We start from the raw sequence: 16,866 nt of genomic DNA, 5'->3' as shown, positions 1-16,866 counted from the left end.
AGCGCCTTATTTTACGATTAAATAAGCTTCTGCACGCGCCTAATTAATACACAAAGTCGCGCTTTCCCACACGGCCAATGCATGAATTTCGCTCTAAACGTGCCTCCCCTGCTGCTTCAAAAAATCACAAAAAATCACCAATTCGTGCTACAAGTCCCTGCTTCGGGCGAGAGTTAGCGAACAATTAGCGCCTTATTTTACGATTAAATAAGCTTCTGCACGCGCCTAATTAATACTCAAAGTCGCGCTTTCCCACACGGCCAATGCATGAATTTCACTCTAAACGTGCCTCCCCTGCTGCTTCAAAAAATCACAAAAAATCACCAATTCGTGCTACAAGTCCCTGCTTCGGGCGAGAGTTAGCGAACAATTAGCGCCTTATTTTACGATTAAATAAGCTTCTGCACGCGCCTAATTAATACTCAAAGTCGCGCTTTCCCACACGGCCAATGCATGAATTTCGCTCTAAACGTGCCTCCCCTGCTGCTTCAAAAAATCACAAAAAATCACCAATTCGTGCTACAAGTCCCTGCTTCGGGCGAGAGTTAGCGAACAATTAGCGCCTTATTTTACGATTAAATAAGCTTCTGTACGCGCCTAATTAATACTCAAAGTCGCGCTTTCCCACACGGAAAATGCATGAATTTCGCTCTAAACGTGCCTCCCCTGCTCCTTCAAAAAATCACAAAAAATCACCAATTCGTGCTACAAGTCCCTGCTTCGGGCGAGAGTTAGCGAACAATTAGCGCCTTATTTTACGATTAAATAAGCTTCTGCACGCGCCTAATTAATACTCAAAGTCGCGCTTTCCCACACGGCCAATGCATGAATTTCGCTCTAAACGTGCCTCCCCTGCTGCTTCAAAAAATCACAAAAAATCACCAATTCGTGCTACAAGTCCCTGCTTCGGGCGAGAGTTAGCGAACAATTAGCGCCTTATTTTACGATTAAATAAGCTTCTGCACGCGCCTAATTAATACGCAAAGTCGCGCTTTCCCACACGGCCAATGCATGAATTTCGCTCTAAACGTGCCTCCCCTGCTGCTTCAAAAAATCACAAAAAATCACCAATTCGTGCTACAAGTCCCTGCTTCGGGCGAGAGTTAGCGAACAATTAGCGCCTTATTTTACGATTAAATAAGCTTCTGCACGCGCCTAATTAATACTCAAAGTCGCGCTTTCCCACACGGCCAATGCATGAATTTCGCTCTAAACGTGCCTCCCCTGCTGCTTCAAAAAATCACCAATTCGTGCTACAAGTCCCTGCTTCGGGCGAGAGTTAGCGAACAATTAGCGCCTTATTTTACGATTAAATAAGCTTCTGTACGCGCCTAATTAATACTCAAAGTCGCGCTTTCCCACACGGCCAATGCATGAATTTCGCTCTAAACGTGCCTCCCCTGCTGCTTCAAAAAATCACAAAAAATCACCAATTCGTGCTACAAGTCCCTGCTTCGGGCGAGAGTTAGCGAACAATTAGCGCCTTATTTTACGATTAAATAAGCTTCTGCACGCGCCTAATTAATACTCAAAGTCGCGCTTTCCCACACGGCCAATGCATGAATTTCGCTCTAAACGTGCCTCCCCTGCTCCTTCAAAAAATCACAAAAAATCACCAATTCGTGCTACAAGTCCCTGCTTCGGGCGAGAGTTAGCGAACAATTAGCGCCTTATTTTACGATTAAATAAGCTTCTGCACGCGCCTAATTAATACTCAAAGTCGCGCTTTCCCACACGGCCAATGCATGAATTTCGCTCTAAACGTGCCTCCCCTGCTGCTTCAAAAAATCACAAAAAATCACCAATTCGTGCTACAAGTCCCTGCTTCGGGCGAGAGTTAGCGAACAATTAGCGCCTTATTTTACGATTAAATAAGCTTCTGCACGCGCCTAATTAATACTCAAAGTCGCGCTTTCCCACACGGCCAATGCATGAATTTCGCTCTAAACGTGCCTCCCCTGCTGCTTCAAAAAATCACAAAAAATCACCAATTCGTGCTACAAGTCCCTGCTTCGGGCGAGAGTTAGCGAACAATTAGCGCCTTATTTTACGATTAAATAAGCTTCTGCACGCGCCTAATTAATACTCAAAGTCGCGCTTTCCCACACGGCCAATGCATGAATTTCGCTCTAAACGTGCCTCCCCTGCTGCTTCAAAAAATCACAAAAAATCACCAATTCGTGCTACAAGTCCCTGCTTCGGGCGAGAGTTAGCGAACAATTAGCGCCTTATTTTACGATTAAATAAGCTTCTGTACGCGCCTAATTAATACTCAAAGTCGCGCTTTCCCACACGGCCAATGCATGAATTTCGCTCTAAACGTGCCTCCCCTGCTCCTTCAAAAAATCACAAAAAATCACCAATTCGTGCTACAAGTCCCTGCTTCGGGCGAGAGTTAGCGAACAATTAGCGCCTTATTTTACGATTAAATAAGCTTCTGCACGCGCCTAATTAATACTCAAAGTCGCGCTTTCCCACACGGCCAATGCATGAATTTCGCTCTAAACGTGCCTCCCCTGCTGCTTCAAAAAATCACAAAAAATCACCAATTCGTGCTACAAGTCCCTGCTTCGGGCGAGAGTTAGCGAACAATTAGCGCCTTATTTTACGATTAAATAAGCTTCTGCACGCGCCTAATTAATACGCAAAGTCGCGCTTTCCCACACGGCCAATGCATGAATTTCGCTCTAAACGTGCCTCCCCTGCTGCTTCAAAAAATCACAAAAAATCACCAATTCGTGCTACAAGTCCCTGCTTCGGGCGAGAGTTAGCGAACAATTAGCGCCTTATTTTACGATTAAATAAGCTTCTGCACGCGCCTAATTAATACTCAAAGTCGCGCTTTCCCACACGGCCAATGCATGAATTTCGCTCTAAACGTGCCTCCCCTGCTGCTTCAAAAAATCACCAATTCGTGCTACAAGTCCCTGCTTCGGGCGAGAGTTAGCGAACAATTAGCGCCTTATTTTACGATTAAATAAGCTTCTGTACGCGCCTAATTAATACTCAAAGTCGCGCTTTCCCACACGGCCAATGCATGAATTTCGCTCTAAACGTGCCTCCCCTGCTGCTTCAAAAAATCACAAAAAATCACCAATTCGTGCTACAAGTCCCTGCTTCGGGCGAGAGTTAGCGAACAATTAGCGCCTTATTTTACGATTAAAAAAGCTTCTGCACGCGCCTAATTAATACTCAAAGTCGCGCTTTCCCACACGGCCAATGCATGAATTTCGCTCTAAACGTGCCTCCCCTGCTCCTTCAAAAAATCACAAAAAATCACCAATTCGTGCTACAAGTCCCTGCTTCGGGCGAGAGTTAGCGAACAATTAGCGCCTTATTTTACGATTAAATAAGCTTCTGCACGACCCTAATTAATACTCAAAGTCGCGCTTTCCCACACGGCCAATGCATGAATTTCGCTCTAAACGTGCCTCCCCTGCTGCTTCAAAAAATCACAAAAAATCACCAATTCGTGCTACAAGTCCCTGCTTCGGGCGAGAGTTAGCGAACAATTAGCGCCTTATTTTACGATTAAATAAGCTTCTGCACGCGCCTAATTAATACTCAAAGTCGCGCTTTCCCACACGGCCAATGCATGAATTTCGCTCTAAACGTGCCTCCCCTGCTGCTTCAAAAAATCACAAAAAATCACCAATTCGTGCTACAAGTCCCTGCTTCGGGCGAGAGTTAGCGAACAATTAGCGCCTTGTTTTACGATTAAATAAGCTTCTGCACGCGCCTAATTAATACTCAAAGTCGCGCTTTCCCACACGGCCAATGCATGAATTTCGCTCTAAACGTGCCTCCCCTGCTGCTTCAAAAAATCACAAAAAATCACCAATTCGTGCTACAAGTCCCTGCTTCGGGCGAGAGTTAGCGAACAATTAGCGACTTATTTTACGATTAAATAAGCTTCTGTACGCGCCTAATTAATACTCAAAGTCGCGCTTTCCCACACGGCCAATGCATGAATTTCGCTCTAAACGTGCCTCCCTTGCTGCTTCAAAAAATCACAAAAAATCACCAATTCGTGCTACAAGTCCCTGCTTCGGGCGAGAGTTAGCGAACAATTAGCGCCTTATTTTACGATTAAATAAGCTTCTGTACGCGCCTAATTAATACTCAAAGTCGCGCTTTCCCACACGGCCAATGCATGAATTTCGCTCTAAACGTGCCTCCCCTGCTGCTTCAAAAAATCACAAAAAATCACCAATTCGTGCTACAAGTCCCTGCTTCGGGCGAGAGTTAGCGAACAATTAGCGCCTTATTTTACGATTAAATAAGCTTCTGCACGCGCCTAATTAATACTCAAAGTCGCGCTTTCCCACACGGCCAATGCATGAATTTCGCTCTAAACGTGCCTCCCCTGCTCCTTCAAAAAATCACAAAAAATCACCAATTCGTGCTACAAGTCCCTGCTTCGGGCGAGAGTTAGCGAACAATTAGCGCCTTATTTTACGATTAAATAAGCTTCTGCACGCGCCTAATTAATACTCAAAGTCGCGCTTTCCCACACGGCCAATGCATGAATTTCGCTCTAAACGTGCCTCCCCTGCTGCTTCAAAAAATCACAAAAAATCACCAATTCGTGCTACAAGTCCCTGCTTCGGGCGAGAGTTAGCGAACAATTAGCGCCTTATTTTACGATTAAATAAGCTTCTGCACGCGCCTAATTAATACTCAAAGTCGCGCTTTCCCACACGGCCAATGCATGAATTTCGCTCTAAACGTGCCTCCCCTGCTGCTTCAAAAAATCACAAAAAATCACCAATTCGTGCTACAAGTCCCTGCTTCGGGCGAGAGTTAGCGAACAATTAGCGCCTTATTTTACGATTAAATAAGCTTCTGCACGCGCCTAATTAATACTCAAAGTCGCGCTTTCCCACACGGCCAATGCATGAATTTCGCTCTAAACGTGCCTCCCCTGCTGCTTCAAAAAATCACAAAAAATCACCAATTCGTGCTACAAGTCCCTGCTTCGGGCGAGAGTTAGCGAACAATTACCGCCTTATTTTACGATTAAATAAGCTTCTGTACGCGCCTAATTAATACTCAAAGTCGCGCTTTCCCACACGGCCAATGCATGAATTTCGCTCTAAACGTGCCTCCCCTGCTCCTTCAAAAAATCACAAAAAATCACCAATTCGTGCTACAAGTCCCTGCTTCGGGCGAGAGTTAGCGAACAATTAGCGCCTTATTTTACGATTAAATAAGCTTCTGCACGCGCCTAATTAATACTCAAAGTCGCGCTTTCCCACACGGCCAATGCATGAATTTCGCTCTAAACGTGCCTCCCCTGCTGCTTCAAAAAATCACAAAAAATCACCAATTCGTGCTACAAGTCCCTGCTTCGGGCGAGAGTTAGCGAACAATTAGCGCCTTATTTTACGATTAAATAAGCTTCTGCACGCGCCTAATTAATACGCAAAGTCGCGCTTTCCCACACGGCCAATGCATGAATTTCGCTCTAAACGTGCCTCCCCTGCTGCTTCAAAAAATCACAAAAAATCACCAATTCGTGCTACAAGTCCCTGCTTCGGGCGAGAGTTAGCGAACAATTAGCGCCTTATTTTACGATTAAATAAGCTTCTGCACGCGCCTAATTAATACTCAAAGTCGCGCTTTCCCACACGGCCAATGCATGAATTTCGCTCTAAACGTGCCTCCCCTGCTGCTTCAAAAAATCACCAATTCGTGCTACAAGTCCCTGCTTCGGGCGAGAGTTAGCGAACAATTAGCGCCTTATTTTACGATTAAATAAGCTTCTGTACGCGCCTAATTAATACTCAAAGTCGCGCTTTCCCACACGGCCAATGCATGAATTTCGCTCTAAACGTGCCTCCCCTGCTGCTTCAAAAAATCACAAAAAATCACCAATTCGTGCTACAAGTCCCTGCTTCGGGCGAGAGTTAGCGAACAATTAGCGCCTTATTTTACGATTAAAAAAGCTTCTGCACGCGCCTAATTAATACTCAAAGTCGCGCTTTCCCACACGGCCAATGCATGAATTTCGCTCTAAACGTGCCTCCCCTGCTCCTTCAAAAAATCACAAAAAATCACCAATTCGTGCTACAAGTCCCTGCTTCGGGCGAGAGTTAGCGAACAATTAGCGCCTTATTTTACGATTAAATAAGCTTCTGCACGACCCTAATTAATACTCAAAGTCGCGCTTTCCCACACGGCCAATGCATGAATTTCGCTCTAAACGTGCCTCCCCTGCTGCTTCAAAAAATCACAAAAAATCACCAATTCGTGCTACAAGTCCCTGCTTCGGGCGAGAGTTAGCGAACAATTAGCGCCTTATTTTACGATTAAATAAGCTTCTGCACGCGCCTAATTAATACTCAAAGTCGCGCTTTCCCACACGGCCAATGCATGAATTTCGCTCTAAACGTGCCTCCCCTGCTGCTTCAAAAAATCACAAAAAATCACCAATTCGTGCTACAAGTCCCTGCTTCGGGCGAGAGTTAGCGAACAATTAGCGCCTTGTTTTACGATTAAATAAGCTTCTGCACGCGCCTAATTAATACTCAAAGTCGCGCTTTCCCACACGGCCAATGCATGAATTTCGCTCTAAACGTGCCTCCCCTGCTGCTTCAAAAAATCACAAAAAATCACCAATTCGTGCTACAAGTCCCTGCTTCGGGCGAGAGTTAGCGAACAATTAGCGACTTATTTTACGATTAAATAAGCTTCTGTACGCGCCTAATTAATACTCAAAGTCGCGCTTTCCCACACGGCCAATGCATGAATTTCGCTCTAAACGTGCCTCCCTTGCTGCTTCAAAAAATCACAAAAAATCACCAATTCGTGCTACAAGTCCCTGCTTCGGGCGAGAGTTAGCGAACAATTAGCGCCTTATTTTACGATTAAATAAGCTTCTGCACGCGCCTAATTAATACTCAAAGTCGCGCTTTCCCACACGGCCAATGCATGAATTTCGCTCTAAACGTGCCTCCCCTGCTCCTTCAAAAAATCACAAAAAATCACCAATTCGTGCTACAAGTCCCTGCTTCAGGCGAGAGTTAGCGAACAATTAGCGCCTTATTTTACGATTAAATAAGCTTCTGCACGCGCCTAATTAATACTCAAAGTCGCGCTTTCCCACACGGCCAATGCATGAATTTCGCTCTAAACGTGCCTCCCCTGCTGCTTCAAAAAATCACAAAAAATCACCAATTCGTGCTACAAGTCCCTGCTTCGGGCGAGAGTTAGCGAACAATTAGCGCCTTATTTTACGATTAAATAAGCTTCTGTACGCGCCTAATTAATACTCAAAGTCGCGCTTTCCCACACGGCCAATGCATGAATTTCGCTCTAAACGTGCCTCCCCTGCTGCTTCAAAAAATCACAAAAAATCACCAATTCGTGCTACAAGTCCCTGCTTCGGGCGAGAGTTAGCGAACAATTAGCGCCTTATTTTACGATTAAATAAGCTTCTGCACGCGCCTAATTAATACTCAAAGTCGCGCTTTCCCACACGGCCAATGCATGAATTTCGCTCTAAACGTGCCTCCCCTGCTCCTTCAAAAAATCACAAAAAATCACCAATTCGTGCTACAAGTCCCTGCTTCGGGCGAGAGTTAGCGAACAATTAGCGCCTTATTTTACGATTAAATAAGCTTCTGCACGCGCCTAATTAATACTCAAAGTCGCGCTTTCCCACACGGCCAATGCATGAATTTCGCTCTAAACGTGCCTCCCCTGCTGCTTCAAAAAATCACAAAAAATCACCAATTCGTGCTACAAGTCCCTACTTCGGGCGAGAGTTAGCGAACCATTAGCGCCTTATTTTAGATTAAATAAGCTTCTGCACGCGCCTAATTAATACTCAAAGTCGCGCTTTCCCACACGGCCAATGCATGAATTTCGCTCTAAACGTGCCTCCCCTGCTGCTTCAAAAAATCACAAAAAATCACCAATTCGTGCTACAAGTCCCTGCTTCGGGCGAGAGTTAGCGAACAATTAGCGCCTTATTTTACGATTAAATAAGCTTCTGTACGCGCCTAATTAATACTCAAAGTCGCGCTTTCCCACACGGCCAATGCATGAATTTCGCTCTAAACGTGCCTCCCCTGCTGCTTCAAAAAATCACAAAAAATCACCAATTCGTGCTACAAGTCCCTGCTTCGGGCGAGAGTTAGCGAACAATTAGCGCCTTATTTTACGATTAAATAAGCTTCTGCACGCGCCTAATTAATACTCAAAGTCGCGCTTTCCCACACGGCCAATGCATGAATTTCGCTCTAAACGTGCCTCCCCTGCTGCTTCAAAAAATCACAAAAAATCACCAATTCGTGCTACAAGTCCCTGCTTCGGGCGAGAGTTAGCGAACAATTAGCGCCTTATTTTACGATTAAATAAGCTTCTGTACGCGCCTAATTAATACTCAAAGTCGCGCTTTCCCACACGGCCAATGCATGAATTTCGCTCTAAACGTGCCTCCCCTGCTCCTTCAAAAAATCACAAAAAATCACCAATTCGTGCTACAAGTCCCTGCTTCGGACGAGAGGTAGGGAACAATTAGCGCCTTAGTTTGCGATTAAATAAGCTTCTGTACGCGCCTAATTAATACTCAAGGGCGCACTTTCCCTCACGGCCAAGCAGTCATTGAGTTAGAGAGGGATTTTTATAGCAGCGTATGATTTAAACAAGAGCAGGAATGTCGACGCGTTTCAGTTTAGAAAGCGCCATATCTGCAGCGACGTGGGGACGGCAACACACGACGTCGCACGGAGCAAATAACAGTCGCAGAAAAAATATACTTCGTTTCTGGAGCAGCAGTGGGGAGCTATTCTTTATTCGCATTTATAGACTGACACTTTGAGCACTCTGAAACTTAGCTCAAAAACCCAGTCAACTTTATTTCGGCAAATATTATCCCGGAGAAGCGAAATCTCGAATAAAAGCGCTTTTTTTCGTTCAGTCCGCGTCCAGAGGATCCCTGGCGCCGTCTCAGAATAAGGGGAAGAAACGAGGCAATCAAAAACTCGAATTAAAGGATAGTATAATGGACGTACACTTACCCCAATGTTTCGAACGAAAGGAGGCCCTTTGACGAAGGCAGGAACCGTGAGGCGACGTTCGGGGTCCGAAGAAGAAGAAGACCGATTTCGGAACAAAGAACAAAGCAGGAGCTGGACACGGGTGACTACGCGACTGCTCCGAAGCACAACCGAAACCACACTGGGGCCGGCCTCTCGGAACAAAGGAAAGCGGAGGAGGATGAGCGAGGAGGAGAGAGAAAGAAAGAAAGAGAAAGACAAAAGAACAAACAAGCAATTAGCGGGCCAAAGAAAGAAACGGGGGGGGGGGGGGAGGGACAAACAAAGAGAAGGAAAAAAAAGTAACCGTTGCCACGGGTTACTAAGAAGCGTGTGCGCGCGCAACTTGGTAACGGCGGATGGATGGATAGATAAATACGGCTGAGCCCTTTGGATCCGGCGGTAGCTTACGCCACCTAGCCACAAAAACGTCGGGAAAGTGGATCGCGCTGCCTGGTGGAGGGCAGACACACCACTCGCCTCGGCTAGTGTGTCTGCCCTCCGCCAGGAGGCACTCAATTTTATTTTGAACTATTTATTAAGGGAAGCATTCTCGTTGATCTCCCTTCATTAATACTGGTCGTATCTCATCACCGCTGGCACCGATGTGTTCCTTGTTCTTTCTAGACTCTATGGACACCACTTTGAACGTGTGAAATAAAAGCTTTCGCGAAGCTACGACGCTTTCACCGTGGGCATGGTCATGGCGGCCAATTCTAATTTCCGAACCTGTGTTCGGCCCTCCGAGGCTGAATTTTCGTTTCCGAGACGCGATGTTGGTGTCAAACGTGAGCACGCGTTCCGTAGAAGACCCGACGACTGTAGTTTACCTCGGATCGAGTCGATGGATTACTGTACGGGCACTGACGCGACTTCCCGCACGAAAGCAGTCATTTTCAGGTTCGATATTGCTCACCGCTTCATCATTTGCTACCACAATTTGCTTTTTTGTTCTGAAGCGCTCCCTCGGGTAAAAGGAACGTTCGCTATGCGCGCGAGATTAATTTAATTCATTCATCTCGTGCGGCGCGCGCTCGGCGGAGCGGCTGGTCGTTTGAAGGCTCACCAGAGCGCGAGCAAGACCCGCGTCGAATACCGATATTTCATCCAACTGCTTCTTGATAGGTCTATGCTCGGCAAAGAAAGCTTTCACTATAAAGTGTATACTCTATAATTGAGCTCTAAAGCGCGTCCGCCGCGAAATGATGGAATACTGCCTCGGGAAAGGAGATGACAAGGTTCATTTTGAAATTGAGGTGTGCGATCAAACTATAATAGGGGGGAAAAAGGCATTCCACAATTCTGCGAGCCTGGCCTAAAAAATATATTTGGCGTGAGATCGTTTCGCGTATCTTTTTGAATGTAGGGCGCTAAAGATTGTTTTGTCTTTTGTGCAGCTCGAGCGAGTTGCACGGCTGGCCCTCCGTTTCAAGAAACCAATGGCCTCCTGACCCGAGTCTTCTTCAGCTGCGGATGACCGCTTCAATGGAAACACCGATTGTGACAACTCTCTGCGAGCAACATGTGTGTTCACCTGTGCTTCATCAAAGACCGCGGGATGGGAAACACCGATTGTGACAACTCTCTGCGAGCAACATATGTGTGAAATCGTGCTAGCTAGCTCCTAGGTAAAAAAAAAAGAACACTATACGAACTGTGAGATTTTCATGGCAGGGTACTAATAAGGAAGTGTGTTTTTACATTGAGACAGCTCGTCTGAAAAATTGTATTCTTGGCCTAATAAACTCTGAGGTCTCAAAAAGAAATGAGCTGATTCTTGTTTTTCTGGCGCAGTGAAGACTCGTTAAATGTGTCACTTCTTTTTTATTTATGTCTTCAGGCCCCTGCTGTCCACCTCGGGAAAAGGTTTGTTCCTGCAGAGCTTTTTGTAGACACGCCCCTACAGTACAACTGGCCCCACACTTTCTATTTTCTCCCCTTGTGCACTTTCAGGCACAAGATGAGCTCAGCTGAAGCATGAGTAACCTTCTAGCTTGCTACCTGTTCAGCTTCAACCCTCAAGCTACGTCCGTTTTACCTTGACGGCCAAAATCTGAATGCAGGCGTTGTTTCTGCGCCAAACCAAAAGTGTGCCTTTTGTCTCCGAGGGACGTTCATTCTGTGTTATGGTCGTCTTTTCCAGAGACGGTGAGGACAAATACACATCTGTTCTGCAAGAGGGACTCCACACAACCCTACAGAGCTTTTTGTATACATGCCCCTAGAGTACAACTGGCCCCAACTTTTGCGTGTGCTGTCTCGAAGAAATTTGACACACAAACACTCCTACCTGGTGCGAGACCCTTCCCCAACAATTTGATAGTTGTACGAGCGAGCGGCAGCTCTTTGAAGTCTTGCTCGCGCTCTGGTGAGCCTTCAAACGACCAGCCGCTCCGCCGAGCGCGCGCCGCACGAGATGAATGAATTATATTAATCTCGCGCGCATAGCGAACGTTCCTTTTAACCGAGGGAGCGCTTCAGAACAAAAAAGCAAAGTGTGGTAGCAAATGATGAAGCGGTGAGCAATATCGAAAAACGTTTAAAATTTCATCGCTCCAGCTCGTCTAGAACTCGTTATATTCGCGAAAACGGGTTTTGGGACTCTGCTCGGACATCACCGACCACAAACTTTTGCTCATAACTTTATTAGCTACATCGATGAGACGCGCATCGAATGTTCCTCGGAACATAATCACACTCCCCTGGTTAAAATAAATGTCCTAGCTAGCCTACGGTCTTCTTTTTCGCTGAAAAAAGAACTGGAAAAACAGCCGAAATCATTCCAGTACTGAGTGGTCTTATTAGGTCGAATAAACAAGTTTCGCGTGTGCTGTCTCGAAGAAATTTGACACACAAACACTGCTACCTGGTACGAGACCCTTCCCCAACAATTTGATAGTTGTACCTATAATTGTTTTCTAATTACGAGCGGGCGGCAGCTCTTTGAAGAATATCAATCCACTCGTGCTCGGGAGACCGTCCCTGTTGATCGAAAAGTCTCGATTGAGATGAGCTGACACGGTTTCACTGCACGCACATTTTCCTATGATGTTGTTTTCACGACCACAATCGATGAATGCACTCCAGCGGTCTTGAATATTCACGGGTGAACGATTGAACTTGGTCGGGGTTTTGAATCTCCAAGCAGAGTCCCCAAAACCTGTTTTCGCGAATATAACGAGTTCTAGACGAGCTGGAGCGATGAAAATTTAACCGTGCGTCTAAATTCAGAGCGCGATCATTCGCTGCAAATTAGAACCTTCCAACTATCGTAGTTTTCTTTATACGAGCATATGCCAAATCAGAACACCACAGAATGAAGCCTTACACATACTTTTCTACGGAACGCGTGCTCACGTTTGACACCAACATCGCGTCTCGGAAACGAAAATTCAGCCTCGGAGGTCCGAACACATGTTCGGAAAGTACAATTGGCCGCCATGACCATGCCCACGGCAAAAGCGTCGTAGCATCGCGAAACCTTTTATTACACACGTTCAAAGTGGTGTCCGTAGAGTCTAGAAAGACCAAGGAACACATCGCTGCGAATTAGAACCTTCCAACTATCGTAGTTTTCTTTATACAAGCGGAAATGCAAAATCAGAACACCACAGAATGAAGCCTTACACATACTTTTCTACGGAACGCGTGCTCACGTTTGACACCAACATCGCGTCTCGGAAACGAAAATTCAGCCTCGGAGGTCCGAACAGATGTTCGGAAAGTACAATTGGCCGCCATGACCATGCCCACGGCAAAAGCGTCGTAGCATCGCGAAACCTTTTATTACACACGTTCAAAGTGGTGTCCGTAGAGTCTAGAAAGACCAAGGAACACATCGCTGCGAATTAGAACGTTCCAACTATCGTAGTTTTCTTTATACAAGCGGAAATGCAAAATCAGAACACCACAGAATGAAGCCTTACACATACTTTTCTACGGAACGCGTGCTCACGTTTGACACCAATATCGCGTCTCGGAAACGAAAATTCAGCCTCGGAGGTCCGAACACAGGTTCGGAAATTAGAATTGGCCGCCATGACCATGCCCACGGTAAAAGCGTCGTAGCATCGCGAAACCTTTTATTACACACGTTCAAAGTGGTGTCCGTAGAGTCTAGAAAGACCAAGGAACACATCGGTGCTAGCGGTGACGAGATACGACCAGTATTAATGAAGCGAGATCGAAGAAAGGATCGGTGCCTAAAGTGAGGAAAGCGAATGGCTGGCTTCGATGTGAAAACTTTCAAACGCCGTTTATTTCGCGAAACTCGCATCACACAAGAAAAGAAATCGGTCTCTGTCCAGTCCAGGGGCGGCTGGGAACAAGTGTCCCCCATTTGATATCGTAAATTCAAGGTCGTAATATAGATTTCAGAAATTCAATATTTTCAATGGTAAAACAAAAGGCACCAGGTGGCGGGATTTACCGACCGGTCGGAATTGCTCAGCCGCACTCATGGATCCATTCATTCGAAACGGGTCATCTATCTATTCATTCATAAAAAATGTAATTCCTGGCCGTGTTTTAAAATTAACGAAATCATACTGCGAGGTAAAGCTTCTGTACACCTGGCGTTTTGAAACCTGCCTGCGTCCAGCGTTCTTTCATTTCTGCTGTCACGTGACACGATCCGCCCGAGTAACTCGGGTTTATTAGGGTGAGATTTGAAACACAGCCCTGGTTTAATAAAACCAAACTTAGAATTACGGGAATCGTCTTATTTTTGAAAACGATGTCGTCGAGACCCGTGTTCCACAACAAGTTTAAATTATTTAGGTCAAGTATTTAGAAATTTACCGCCCATTCGTGGTTCTGGTTTGGTTTTTGCAAAAAAAGCAAATGGCTGCCGCGTGTTTTGCTCGCAACCGGAGGTGATTCAATCGCACGAAGCTCGGAAAGTAGGCTAGCTAGGACATTTATTTTAACCAGGGAGTAAGATTATGTTCCGAGGAACATTCGAGGCGCGTCTCATCGATGTAGGTATTCTAAAAAGAAAGTTATCAACAGAAGTTTACGTGTAAGTAAGGCTTCACTGTACGATGTTTTGACTTCACATATGCTCGTATAAAAAAAACTACGATAGCTAGAGGGTTCTAATTCGCAGCGAATGATCGCGCTCTGAATTTAGACGCACTGTTAAAATTTCATCGCTCCAGCTAGTCTAGAACTCGTTATATTCGCGAAAACAGGTTTTGGGACTCTGCTCGGAAATTAACAAGCCCGACCAAGTTCATTCGTTCGCCTGTGGATATTCAAGACCGCTGGAGTGCATTCATCGATTGTGGTCGTGAAAACAACATCATAGGAACATGTGTGTGCAGTGAAACCGCGTCAGCTCATCTCAATCGAGACTCATCGATCAACAGGGAGGGTGTCCCGAGCACAAGTGGATGGATATACTTCAAAGAGCTGCCGCTCGCTCGGAATTAGAAAACCATTAAGCGATCCGATTGTCGGGAAAGGGTGTCGCACCAGGTAGGAGTGTTTGTGTGTCAAATTTCTTCGAGATAGCAAACGCAAAATTTGTTTTATCCACCTAATAAAACCGCTCGGAGAACTCGGCTCATTTCTGGTGTTTTTTCTGTTTTTTTTTTGTTGTTTTTTTTTAGTGAAAAAAGATGACTCTTCAGATTACCATTTCTTTTAGGTAATTGAGAAGTTGCATTAAAGAAACGGCCTGCACAGTAAATACAAATGGTTCTATTGCGATTATTTCATAACTGAACCAGAAAAGCACATTAATGTTGGCCTAATAAGAGAGTCGGCTGTTTTTTATGTACTGCTCATGTCTAGGAAACTAAGAGTGCTAGAGCGACGATTCATTTTTGATACGAGTGCTTGCTTTCCTCCTGTAATGAACGAGCCCAGGTTGGTTAACACAGCTGGTGTCAAAGTTTATGTACGAACGCAAAAGCTGAAGGTAGTCCTGATTTTTCGAGCCTTTGAACAGTGGCGTGGGGTTTTGTAGTGTCTGAGAATAAAGAGGCACTGCAGACAAGAAGACTGTGTCCTCGGTGTTGCTTGCCCAGCCCCGTAAGATGTGGAGACACACTTCATTGAAAACCTACGTGATTTACTGAGACAGGGGTTTCTGCAGAACCCCGTAGGGGGCTGTGCAGAGAATACAGGTCGACATCAAGCCTTCAGAACTCACAGGTACCATTCGACAAGAATGCTGTAGCTGGACTTGAAACAAGCCGACGTGGGAAAGTACAGAAGCCGAGAAAACAAATGTGTCGGCCAAGCCGTAGCAAGGACGTCCCAGCACGACTGCGGACAGCGTTATCCTGGCTGTGCAAAGTGGACGTCCCTCGGAGACAAAAGGCAGACTTTTGGTATTCCGCAGTAACCATGCCTGCGTTCAAATTTTGGCCGTCAAGGGAAAAGGGACGTAGCTTGAGGGTTCCAACTGAACAGGTAGCAAGCTGGAAGGTTACTCGTGCTTCAGTTTAGCTCATCTTGCGCCAGAAAGTGCACAAGGGGACAAAATAGAAAGTGTCGGGCCAGTTGTACTGTAGGGGCATGTTTGTTTGTTTGTTTGTTTATTGGAACTTTTGACAATACAGGATTGTCATGGTGCTGAGGCAAAAGGTGACAGTAAGTCACCTGACCAGGCCCCTAGCACCAGACTACACTTGCAGCAGATGCAGCAGATGCAGCAGGCAGACTAGTGGTAGAGTGCTATAGTTAACCATAAACAAAAACAAAAAATACACAGTAACTAGATCACTACACTACATACGCTCTTGCAATGAAAAATAAATATTTCGTAACATGCAACAAAATATATGAACTACATTACTACAATTACATCTGTACACATAATTTAGAAGACCACAGTATTATGCGGAAAGTAAAAAATATGTTTTTGATTTTTTTCTGAAAGTCAAGAGGTTTGAATTATGATCGATTATATCGATCAAGCCAGGGTGGAGGTTGAGAAGATTGGGAATCTGCCAAGATAGTAATTGCGTACCGTAATTTGTTCTGGTTCTGATTTTTATAAAGTTTGTATTTCTAAAATTGTAGTGTGTATCAGTATTCGTATATGTAGAAAGGAATAATTCACGGTGAGTTTTAACTTGGGAGAATATAACCTCAGACAATCGTTGATTATACAGTGCCTCAATATTCAGGATACGATGTTTCTCAAAGTATTGGAATGTATGATCGCGGCTTGATAGGTTTTCAATAAATCGTATACTTTTTTTCTGCATTAAGTGCAAACTAGTCATATTACATTTAGATGTAACCCCCCAGACAAGTAAACAATAGTGCAGTCGAGAATGAACAGTAGTGAAATAGAGCTGACGTTTTAGCCACATTGGTAATAAGGCACGAAATCTATTCAGCATGCCAATAGACTGTGCGATGTCACGCTTCACAAAATTCACATGACATGTCCAGCGAAGGTTTTCATGAAAATGTATGCCTAAGAATTTGTATTCGGTAACCCTTTCTAGTGACCGTGACTGGAATACAATTTCGGTAGTAAGGTTAACTGGTCTGTTAATTGAGGAAAAAACAATATATTTTGTTTTGTCAACATTTAGAAGCAGCTGATTCGCATCAAGCCACTTCGATAAGTTTTTGAGCCATGCGTTTGTGACAGGAATAAGAGATGATAGGTCCCTGGATGAAAAAAAAACACTCGTGTCATCGGCGTAAAGTACTATGTCTGGCGTATGGGGGATAGCAACAATGTCATTGATATAAAGAAGGAATAGTATAGGTCCTAATATTGATCCTTGCGGAACACCAAATTTTATATGTTCAGTGTCCGATTCTATACTATTAGCTACCACAAACTGGCTACGAT

General features: G+C 45.0%; 2 long non-coding RNA genes across 3 annotated transcripts in view; both read left to right on the top strand.

Moving 5' to 3' along the window:
- Positions 1 to 16,866, top strand: part of LOC121834394 — a 169,817-nt gene that overhangs the window by 21,931 nt on the left and 131,020 nt on the right. The gene's annotated exons all lie outside the window — the stretch shown is intronic.
- Positions 9,327 to 10,672, top strand: LOC121834395. The gene is made up of 2 exons (XR_006077182.1): positions 9,327 to 9,694; positions 10,442 to 10,672. It is a non-coding gene; the product is annotated as an uncharacterized LOC121834395 (long non-coding RNA).

Source organism: Ixodes scapularis, unplaced genomic scaffold (assembly GCF_016920785.2).
Source record: "Ixodes scapularis isolate PalLabHiFi unplaced genomic scaffold, ASM1692078v2 ptg001131l_1___fragment_1__unscaffolded, whole genome shotgun sequence".
NCBI classification, from domain to species: Eukaryota; Metazoa; Arthropoda; class Arachnida; order Ixodida; family Ixodidae; genus Ixodes; species Ixodes scapularis.
This window is presented reverse-complemented; position numbering and strand designations above follow the sequence as displayed.